The 11,836-nt window shown below is 33.3% G+C and overlaps 1 pseudogene; it reads left to right on the top strand.

Annotated features, from left to right (window-relative positions):
- The first annotated feature begins 3,339 nt into the window (after positions 1–3,339).
- Positions 3,340–6,011, top strand: LOC120254100 (annotated as a pseudogene).
- The last annotated feature ends 5,825 nt before the right edge of the window (positions 6,012–11,836 follow it).

Raw genomic sequence — 11,836 nt, 5'->3', positions numbered from 1 at the left:
AAACATGATTGAAGAATAGACATTCAACTCATGAAATTTATTGAATGAAAATTTGCAAATAGTCTAAACTAAGTGGAAAACTTGGGTTGTCTCCCAAAAAGCACTTATACCTCATTAGCCTAATGTACATGATCACTCATGGGGGCTCTCTGAAGTGGAAGACCTCCTTATCTGCCTCATGAAAGTTATTTGAACAACAAATCGTCATCTCATGAGAAGAGTGATAAAGTTTGTTACCAAATGATGGTTAGATGATCTCTTTACTTGCACGTGCATCTCCTATGTTGATGGGGTGCTTCTTAGGCTGGCATCTTGGCTTAGTCAAATTTATTCTGATTTTTTTTAGTATTCTCGGTAATGACTGCTTATCTGGTCTTTTTGCCATCTTCTCCCTCTCTTTTTTGACTTCTTCTTCAGGGCATCCCTCTGATGGATTGGGATGAATCATTTCTTTCATATGATCATTAATTAACTCATTAGTAACATCAAGGAAATAATAGGTATCATCAAAATCAAGAGAATTTCTTGTGACTTCGATAAGATGGTAAGTGAGGTTTTCATCTCCAATCTGTAGTGTCATCTTGTCTCCATCCATATTGATTAAATCCCATATTGATTAAAGCCTTAAAAGTTCATAAAAATGACCTCTCAAGTATCAATGGAACCTTGACATTCTCATCCACATCAAGTACACAAAATCAGCTAGCAATATATATTTCTCCACTTTGACCAAAACATCTTCCACAATTCTCCTCGGATGTCTAACTGAATGATGGGCTACTTGAAGCGTCATATGAGTGGGTTATGTCTCTCCTAATCTTAATCTCTGAAATAAATTGTAGGGCATCACATTAATACTTTTTCTTGAAATCGCCAAAGCTTTTTCATCATGCAACCCACCTGTCGAGCATGGAATGATGAAGCTTCTCGGATCCTTCATCTTACTTAGCAAATTATTTTGAAGTATAGCCGAGCAAACGGCATTAAGGACCACAACTGTACTTTCTTCCATCTTCTGTTTGTTTGTTAATAAATCCTTCAAGTACAAAGATCATATTTGGAGGTGAGTTGGAAATGGCTCTATTCTTTAATTATGTGACTAGCTCCTTTGCTACATGGTTATTTATGTACATGGCAAGGCTATAAGTATGTAGATAATCTTGAATGCAAAGGGCCTGTGCTCAACTAAATAACCATCGACGTGATAGCTTAAGTTAAAACAAGAGAATTCGGGTAAGAAAATTATTGAAAACTCTTTCAAAACTACTATGAGGCCTTGACACTCACAAGGGTGAATTAGAATGATAAAATTACTAAAAACTATTTTAAGCTCATTATGATGTCTTAACACTCACGTAGATGAGTTAGGGTTATAAAAATAATTGAAAACTCTTTCAAGCTTTCTATGGGGTCTTGACACTCATAGCGGTGAATAGGATTGATGAAAAAAAGTTTATGAGAACTTTTTGAAGCCCACTATGAAGTCTTGACACTCATAGCAGTGGATAGGAGTAATGAGAATTTATGAAAATCTATGAAATTGTTTTGAAGCCTACTTTAAGGTCTTGACACCCATAGGGGTGGATAGAGCAATAAAAATTTATGAAAACTCTTTTCAAGGTTACTATGAGGTTTCGAAATTCATAGGAGTGGATAGAGTAATGAAAATCTATGGATGCCTTTTCAAGCCTACTATGAGATCTAATGTTCAACAATCATAGAAGTGATGAAAAGCTTTCTTTAATAGCTTCCTTCAAACCTACTGTGAGGTCTAATACTTGACATTCACAAGGGAAATAAAATCCTTTAAAGACCTCTATTTAAATCTATTGTGGGATCCAATGGTTGACATTCACAGTGGTGGATGAGGGTCGATGAAAACCCTTTAAAAGTCTGCCTATGCCTAATGTACGATCTAATGTTCGGCACTTACAGTGATGGACAATCAATATAAAATACTAAAGTCTTTAAGTAGCAAGAATAAAAGATCAAAATTTGTGACTCACCAAGATAAGGAGGTCACAGCTTAAGGTTCAAGTAATATGTTAAGATGTGAACTAAATATGCTTAAGGAAAGTCAAGATTAACGTCAAGATCAACAAATTCAAGAGAGGCCCATTCAAACTCGCTTTTGGTGAAGGAATAAAAAGGATCAGCCAAGTCATGCAGACTTAAAAGAAAATTAGGAAATAAGGTTAAAAAGAAAAAAAATATATATATATAATTCTTGGTTTTAGTATTTCCACTCATTTTTATGTATTCATATATTATTTGAAGTCAATAAAATTAATTTTATATTTGTTCATCTCTCATTCGTACTTATTTTTAATCGAAGGTTCTTGTGGTAGTGTCCAGATAATTAACATTAGGGCCTTTGCCCTAAAGAAAATCATAAACCCGCGCAATCATCTGGAATATAAAAGTGCAATTTGATTTGTGATCCGCTTATTCTTTGGCTTGTCGACCCAATTAAAGGCCGATTGAGAATAAAGGACCCCATAATTTTATTTAAAACTGACTAAATTATAACCACTTTTTCTATGAAGGGTTTAAATGAAAATTCTTATTAAATCTCAGCCATTTATCTAAACCCTAATCTCTTGTTTGGTTGTGGGGGTTTTCGAGGTGTAAGGGGTAGTGGCAAGGGATAAAATGTGACTGGCTTGTGGAGTAAAAGGGGAGAAAGCACCTTTCCTCACCCCTCATATCCCACTCCTCCAAATTGATGTCTTTTAGGGTGGACATGTTATTGTACCAACTTTTTTGGACAAAGTTTTCTTATTTAAAAATTTCTCAAAAAAAAATATAAAAACATAATAAATTTGTAAAACAATAATAATAAAAATAAAATTATTTGTCCAAAAATTAATCATAATATAACGGTAATAATATCAATTTTTTAGTTTATATTAATAACAAAAATTTAGAAAGTAAACTATTTTTAGGACAAAAATTAACCTTGTCCAAACATTTTATCACCCTTAATTTTCTTTAGACGTTAGTTTAAAATTAATAACACTAATTAGAAGGTTTGTTTAAAAATTTGGAAGATAAAAAGGTGTGAAATTTTAATGATGTATGCTCCCTGCTTCACCTAAACTTCTTAAAGTTCTACAAAACTTTGTTTCCGCAGGAGTCCCTTAGGCCAAATCCTGGTGATTTCCAGCCATTGCTATCTCTAGCGCAGGTTCCAGGTTCTAGGTTCTAGGTTCCAGTCACTATTTTTCTTCTCTGTCTAGTCTCACTCACTTTTTTGCGAGTATAATCTTCAAAACGCTAATTTTAGTTTTTCCTTTGTTGTAAAGCTTGATCTCCAGAGAAGCACATAAGGTATGTATGTTAATTTTTTTTGTTTTTGGTTTTGATCGGTACTTTTTTGCTGTGATTTTTACCTGGTTTTGCTCTTGGGATCGACACATATTTGTTGACGATGTGTTGTCAATGAGAATAATATGAAATTAAACAGTTGCTCCTATAAGTGGATATCATATAGTGCCAAAATTCTCAATTTCACACAATTTCGTTATTTTGATTGACATCTCTATTACCATATGCTTTGATTTGAGACTGTGTCAGTTGAGATTGAGTTTTAAATTTGAGTCGTAGAACAATTGGTTTTTAGGGATTGCACTGCTTTAAAGATGTCTCATTTATACTCTATTTGTTGAAATTTCAATAAGCATGTAGTTTTGTTAATTGAATTTAATGATTTAATTAATTAATTGCTCAGTCTTCACTTGGATCTTTTGCTACTCATCATTCCCTCTTTCCTAATGGAGTGCTCATTTTGAGGTGAGCGGCATAAGTTGCAAATTGACTTCCTCGACTTTACCTTTTTTTTTGTAAGGAACTAGGGCATGTGTAATTTCCTCCACTTTCCTGTTTGGGGGAATTACCTTGAAATGAATATGTTCTAACTTGAACTCTGGGAAAAAGATATTTTTTTTTTAAACATTCTCCTCTTTTGGGTTCTTTAAAATTTAATTATGGTTTCTTCCAATGTTTATTAATCTAGGCTATAATCGTACTTTTTTATGTTTGCTTCTGATGTGTGTTAATATCTGATATGGTCCTTTTTCTTGCTTGATATTTCATTCAATATTTCCAAACTTGATAACTAATGGAAAATAGTAGGTCTGATTATAATCCTTATTTGGAAGGTTGTGTAATACCCACCTTGTCCACGCTGTTTTTTTGTATGCACAATACTTGTTAAATTTGGAAACAATACCCAAGCTGGCATAGACTTGGTAAATTTGTTGTATTTTCATCGCTTATATTTTGGTACACATGATGATCATATTTTTGTGGTTTATTTATTTATTTCCTAACACCTAATAATGATGAAAATTAAGACTCCAAAAATGCAACGAGCTGCATGGCCACATGGAAAACGTGTTCTAAAATTTTTGAGTTTTCTTGAATATTTCCTGCCATCTGCAATTCCCTTTCAAAATCACTACCATGTTTCATTTATGTGATTCTTTATTTTGGTTCTTTATATATAGGTTGAGATTTGAAAATCCAACGAAGAGGCTCATCCTTCATGGTACCAAGACCAGCAGTGTGTTGAATGATGTGCTGACTCAAATTGATCACTTAAAAAGAAGTAATGTTGTTAAGCACACCAAGAAAAATAAGGAAATTAGGCCTTTTGAGAGTGCACTAGAGTTTTATTCTCCCAAGAGTGACTGCAGCCTTTTTGTGGTGAGCATATTGAAAACTCTCTGAAACATGGAACTTGTTCACAAGAGTTTTCTTTTCTTTTCTTCAATTCTTAGATGTCATCACTCTTTGTTTAGCCTTTCGATTTAGGTTTTATTTATGATCAGCCTTTTCATGTCCCTTGTTCATCCAGATTAGAACCTTAGATAAGGTTCTTATGTTTATCAAAAAGTTTATCTCTGATGTAAGAATCAATTTTTGTACTTAGATAAGGTTCTTATGATTTTCAAAAAGTTTGTCTTTGATGTAAGAATCAATTTTTGTACTACGACCTAGCCAACTTTCTGTTATTATTGTTAGTGTTATTGTTATTATTGTGATTATTATTATTATTGTTCGTTGTTATTGTTGTTATTGTTATTGTTATGATTATTGTTCTTATTATTGTTATTCTTATTATTCTTGTCTAATTATTTATTATTATTATTGTTATTATTATTGTTATTGTTATTCTTATTATTATTGTTGTTGTTGTTGTTACCCTTTTTTGTATTGGGGGCCCTAGGGTGGTGTAAGATCATATTTAAACGAGGTCAATTAAGCAAAATTTTTAATTTTAACATCATTGAGATAGGTAGGTTAAGAAAATGTTGAATGAACATACTTTTCTCTAGCAAAATGTCTTCCTTGATAATTATATTGCGAATTAGTTTGATGCTCTTCTTGTGATATGACCTGATTATATCAGAGGCAAGAATCCTGTCACTACTTCTCAAAAGAAAAAGTTTCCTTGATGCTGTAAACCTACATTTTCATGTAAGCACCACTGATTGGAACTAGGAATTCTAAAGTACAAGACAAGAATAGCATTGCCTTTGCCACATAATTTTCTCATTATATCAATTATATAAATATGGCTCACATAACTCTGCAGTTTGATTCTTGCTTGAAGAAAAGACCAAACAATTTAGTTCTTGGGCGAATTTATGACCATCATGAGTATGATTTTGTTGAAATTGTTGTGGAAATTTGGAGACTAATCGGTTTTATTTGGTTATAGAAATGGAAATTTATAGGTTCTTGTTTGGCCAGGTTGTGGAAAATCTGAATCTTTTTGGGGTGGGCCATGTACATGTACTTACACCCATATCTCAACTCAAACTACAATATTCTTCACCCATTGTGCTCTTCGGCTCAAAATTAGGTCAAGCTCAACTATACGCATAATGGAATTCGTTGAAATTGGACCCTCCATGGACTTTGTTGTTTGACCCCATCATCTTCCTAATGATAGCTTGAAGAAAGAAGCAATGAGACAGGCTCTCAGCAACCTAGAAGGTAAATGAGTGTTCTAAATCTATCTTGTAATTTGAGTCTATGTCAATGCAGATATATTATTCATATAAAAATAAGCACTCTCTCCAAGATACAACTATAAATGCACATTGATTTCTTACATTGTTTTCTTTGTCAGCAGATGAAAATTGTGGGACATGATGCAGTAGTGCAAGGCAAGACAGGGAAGATCTACATGCCATATCAACAAAATAAATGTTTCTTTTATTGGTAGACTGTTGTGTTATCATCAAGTCCACTTCTCTTGTTGCCTTGTTCATTCCCTTGCTGGTGATGAGGTTGGAGGTATGGCTCCATCAAATGATATGAAATGACTAAAGAGACATTGGTGGGTGGCTAAGATGAAAAACTACACTAACGAAGATCAAGCTAAGAAAAAAGAATACAAACACTGCAAGAAAGATACCGTTTAGAAACATTATTGGAAATGGAATTTATTCTGTTTATAATTGCAACCGATTAGCAATGGAATAATAATCATTTTTAATATGTTATTTACAACAATGGCTTAGAAACGACTGTGTCAAATATCATTTATTAAAATATTATAAAATGTTGGTTTCTAATAGAAAGGGACTACAAATGGATAAAGAAATTAATATTTTATTAGAATATTATAAAATATTATAAAATGTTTGTTTCTAATCCGTTTTTAATTTTTTTACTCGTTTGTAATCCAATTCTAATAGAAACGGACTACAAACGGATACAAAAATTAATATTTTATTAAAATAATATAAATATAATAAAATGTCAGTTTTTAATTCTCATAGAAAGGCCTACAAACGGATAAAGAAATTAATAATTTATCAAAATATTATCAAAAATTATAAAATGTCTGTTTCTAATCAATAACGGATTAAAAAATTACTATTTTATCAAAATATTATTCAATATTATAACATGTTCGCTTCTAATTTGTCTCTAATAGAAAGACACTAAAAATGAATTAATAAAAATTCATATATTATCAAAATATTATTAAAAATTATAAAATGTTCGTTTCTAATCAATTTTTAAAATAAAGGGACTAGAAATAGATTATAAAAAATTCATATTTTATCAAACTATTATTAAAAATTATAAAATGCCCATTTTTAATCCTTAGGGACTAGAAACGGATTAAAAAAATTATATATTATCAAAATATTATTAAATATTATAAAATGTTCATTTCTAATATGTTCCTTCTAGAAAGGGACTTGAAACAGATTTAAAAATTTATATTTTATCAAAATATTTTTAAGTATTATAAATTAACCGGTTTTTAATCCTATTTAATAGAAAGGGAAAAGAAACGGATTTAAAAATTAATATTTTATCAAAATATTATTAAATGTTACAAATTATCCTTTTCTAATCCATTCTTAATAGAAAGGGGAATAGAAATAGATTTAAAAATTAATATTTTATCTAAAATTATCTGAAAGATTTATTTTTTTTATAATCATTAAATAAAATAAATATATGAATATTTATGATAACCATTAAATAATGGCTAATTTAAATAAATATATTTTTATTATTCTTTTCTAGTTAATCTTATGCTTTGATTTGCTTGAAAAAATAATAAAATAATAGAAGATGGGAAAAAAAATCTAGTTCACTCGCTGAGAGAAGCATCCATGGCTCTAGTAAAAGTTCCTCTAGAGGGAATAGAGGGAGATACACATTTTTGATTCTCCATCAACAGCGGCAATAACATAAGACAGGAAGGAAGAATTAGACAAATAGCTGCTTTTGCTATCTTAGATGCGCCATTACCCATTACCGACGTTAGCACTTTCCAAGCATAGTAAATTGTAATTCTTTGTTTTGTGTTTGTCGGGCAGCACGCATTAAGGTTAAGATTGCTTCGTCGCATGATTGTTCAAGGGTAAATTTTTTAGTATGAACTTTGGCTCATTGCAACTTACATCACTAAACTTCAATTTACATCAATTTGGTTACTCAACTTTAATTTGATTTCACCGGCAATAAATCAATGATTTCTAACTCGCGAATGATTACAAGCCTGTATGAAAATCTAAGTCAGTCTTCCCCATGACACATTATTAAGTCTATTAGAGGTGTCCAAGTCATCGAAAAAGAGCCACACATCATTAGGGGCTGAAATTCCTTGATTTACAACCCAATGAAATCAAATTAAAGTTAAGTGACCAAATTGATATAAATTGAAGTTCAATGATCAAAGTGAAAATGAGTCAAAATTTAGTGACCTAATACAAAATTTACCCATAATCTCAAGTTCCATTGAATCAAAGCCGTTCACTTTCCCAACAATTCCAATTCCCCCAATACCTCAGCAATCAGCTTCTACAGACCTTCGGTTCCAAATTCCCCCACAAAAACCTTTCCTAAATCTCCTCCATCACTGATCCCTTCCTTCGTCTTCTTCGCTACTCTCACCTTTCAATACTACCAACTCACTGACAACTACAACGATTGCATCTCCTACCTTTAAGGCACCGTTGACGACAAGCTCGAAGCCCTTTACCAAGAGAACGACCTCGACAAACGCCTCTCCGAGATATGCAATATGCGAGCTACCAAGTGATAGCCTTTTGATTCTTTGTTTGTGATCCAGTGTTCATTACTCTTTCGTCTCTTTTAATGCTTGATGTATGGCTTATGGGTATGTAAATTATGCAAATAAATAAGCATGCAAGTATGCACTTAATACTACAATTAGTCCGTTATACTGCAAGTGTAGGGGTCATCATATAATACCTCATGGGTGAACACGAGGGTCGTATTTCCCCAGGAACGGCGAGAAACTCTTATTACTTCCTTTTCACTTAATCAATAGCCTAATCGTTTATCCTCTTTCTTTAGTTTACTTTTACAACACTATTAAACAATACAATTGGAGATGACGTTTATCACATTTAGAAGGAGTTGGGAGTATATACTATAGTTATCTTGATTATTAATTATGATATGCGTTCAGTGTCAATTGTCTTCTTGATTCAAACCTGGGGAATTCAAAGGCTTACTATCCCTAATAAGCCATGGCGACTAGTTCTAAACCACTAGGAACTTAAAATGGAATATATTCCACCCCATCCTCTTAGGTTTGCCTTAAGTGTGAGAATCCCACGATAAGAGACTAATCAGACACTAAACCTAAGGGACAATTAATCCATAATCCGGAAACCTAGTTATGCCTAACCTCTTAGACCATGCATAGATCTATCATGACATGGGAGTCATCAACATGGGGGTATATCCTCCTCTTCGACATCAACATGTAACAATCAATTAATAACATGGATTAATTATGAAAACTAGAACAATTTGTATTAATTAATAAAGATTCATAAAATAATAACCGAGGGACCTAGACATACAATTCCCCTCGAATTAGGTTCTTATGGATCATAACAAGAAAAGCATCAAAGCACAAGAGAACCACAAGACCAAATAAAGAATAAATAAGCTTTTAATGTATTCCTAGACTAACTCCCTTCGATAGTTCCCTAAAGGTTGGGGATTAGAGGATCCCCAGATTTTCCAGATGACATGTGTCACTCATGCCCCTCTGATGATGATCTTTAAAGATGCTTGTCATGCGTGATCTTCTCCGATGATGCTCGTTGAAGTAGTCTTGAGAAATTTGCAATAATTTGTTGGAATATGGAAGAAGCACCGTCTCCCGCAGCTCAGATCTTCAGAAATCCTGCTGTCCTAGGTTGTTAAGCAAAAGAGTCTCCCTGAATTTAGAGAATACTGGGGTATTTATATTAATTGGTTTTGCCACGGCCTTACCAAGGGCATTGTGATGGCCGTTGCGAGTAAGTTGTTACTTGGGCTCCAAGCCGTGTCCTAGCACAGTCTTTGGGCGTTATATATCTTGACAATGGTCAATATGGACTTCATAGCAACCATTATGAGGCTGTTATGGCTTCTATGTTGCTACCAATGAACTCATGTAGCCATGACTTGATCACGGTAGTGGTAAATGTAGACAACGGATGTTGTGAGTTACCATAACACCCATTGTGAGTTGTGGTGCAGCCTTTATTCAGCATGTTGCTTTATTTTGCTTCAAAACATCCTCGAATTTGCTTATTTTTTCCTTAAAAGAGAAATAAAGATTGTTGTGAACAAAAGAATGAAATTTTGTACTAATGAGCTGCTAAACAAGTACAATTTCATACTAAATGCATTGTAAATGATATAGAAAATATGATCAGTTTAGTGCTTATCAAATATCCACATACTTAAGTGTTTGCTTGTCCTCAATAAAATAAAACCAATAAAAATAAAATACATGATAAGTGCTTGATTTCAATCAACTAAGTATGGAGTTTTAGTAGTACAGGGGAACAATCAAACACTAGCTAGCATGATTATTTCTCTATAAGAGTTGTCTACTCTACGACGAAAAGTAATTTCCCAAGTGTCGGTCTCCTAGTCCACTATCTTATAATCTAGATTGTGTAAAGAAACTTTTTAGGGGTTTCTTCAGTCTCACTCTTACACTTTTCATCATTTTTATACATGATTACCCTTTTCCTCTGTTTTTTTCTCTATTTTTTCACAGTTTAGTAGCTTTCACACTTCCCAGGAGGCAGCTCTTTCTCTCTCTCACTAGGGTATACACTTTGTATCTGACTCCTTGGGAGCGACTAAGCACTATGAAAGAGGTAGCTCTCTTTGTTGTATATATATCCTAACTTAGAGCAATAAAGTAAGTACTGATCATACATCCATTATAAAACAACACTCACTAGACAAACATAAGGTGCAGAATAGTCAAACTCTCAAGAAGGAATGAAAGAATTGCTAGTCTAGCATATCATGTCCCTAGACTAAAGAAACTCCAACAACTAAGTGCAATGCCTTCAAAGAACAACACAAGCATGTGTATAAGGTACAACCATCCTAAAAAAATTTAACAAGATAAATAGTATAGTAACATAGTATAGTATAGCACAAAATTCTTAATAAAGTGCAAAGAAAAAGCAAACATACACTTCCACCTCACACTTAAAGATGTACATTGTCCCCAATGTATGCATGCATGCACAAGTGTAGTGATATATAATAAGAGAAGAAATTAAAGTAGTGTATGGTCACAAGTACTCCCTTGATTTTTTAATTTGGCTAACCAGGGCGATGAAGTTACCCTTGTCCAAGCAACAAATTGTGTTGCCCAAAATAGCACTCTATCACCTCAAACCCTAATAAGAGACAAATGGGAAAGTTAAATACAAAGCACAAAAAAAAAAAAACAATATACTGCTATAAAATAAAATCCACTAATATCAAAAATTACAAAAGCACCAGGGCAAGTGTCCCTTCCTATAATAAAATGTACAATGTACTAAAATATAAAAGTACAAAAGTGGTATATATTAAAATCAAAAAGGTGGAAGCCGGAAGGGGAAGTTAGGTACAGTATATGATCGATGAAGTATTGATGATGTCAATGTAGGCATCGGAGTGGTCGAGGGGTCCTGACGTTGTAGATGCGCCAAGATTTGTCATAGTAGACCTTCGATCCTCACTTGATCCTCCTCGAGATGGGTCAAGCGCTCTCAAGTGTTGGTGGATCTGATGGAGTCCGTGTGGCAGTCATAGGAGAAAGAGGAGCAATAGCAGCAGTTGGAGCAGGGATCAGGGGAATTGTAGTAGCGGTGGTCTCTGGAAGAGACTTCTCATCATCCGAAGACTTAGAATCGATCCCATAGACCATTCTGTAATGCACCTCATGTGGTGTGTCCTGCCACTCAATCATGCATATTGCCCGGAGCATGGTGACTCCGAGCGGCTGCATGCTCTCTATACGGTGCATGCTTGCATAGCGATC

The sequence above is a fragment of the Dioscorea cayenensis genome, chromosome 1, assembly GCF_009730915.1.
Source record: "Dioscorea cayenensis subsp. rotundata cultivar TDr96_F1 chromosome 1, TDr96_F1_v2_PseudoChromosome.rev07_lg8_w22 25.fasta, whole genome shotgun sequence".
In the NCBI taxonomy this organism is placed as follows: Eukaryota; Viridiplantae; Streptophyta; class Magnoliopsida; order Dioscoreales; family Dioscoreaceae; genus Dioscorea; species Dioscorea cayenensis.
The sequence above is the reverse complement of the archived record's forward strand: the minus strand, read 5'-3'. Positions and strand labels throughout refer to the sequence as shown.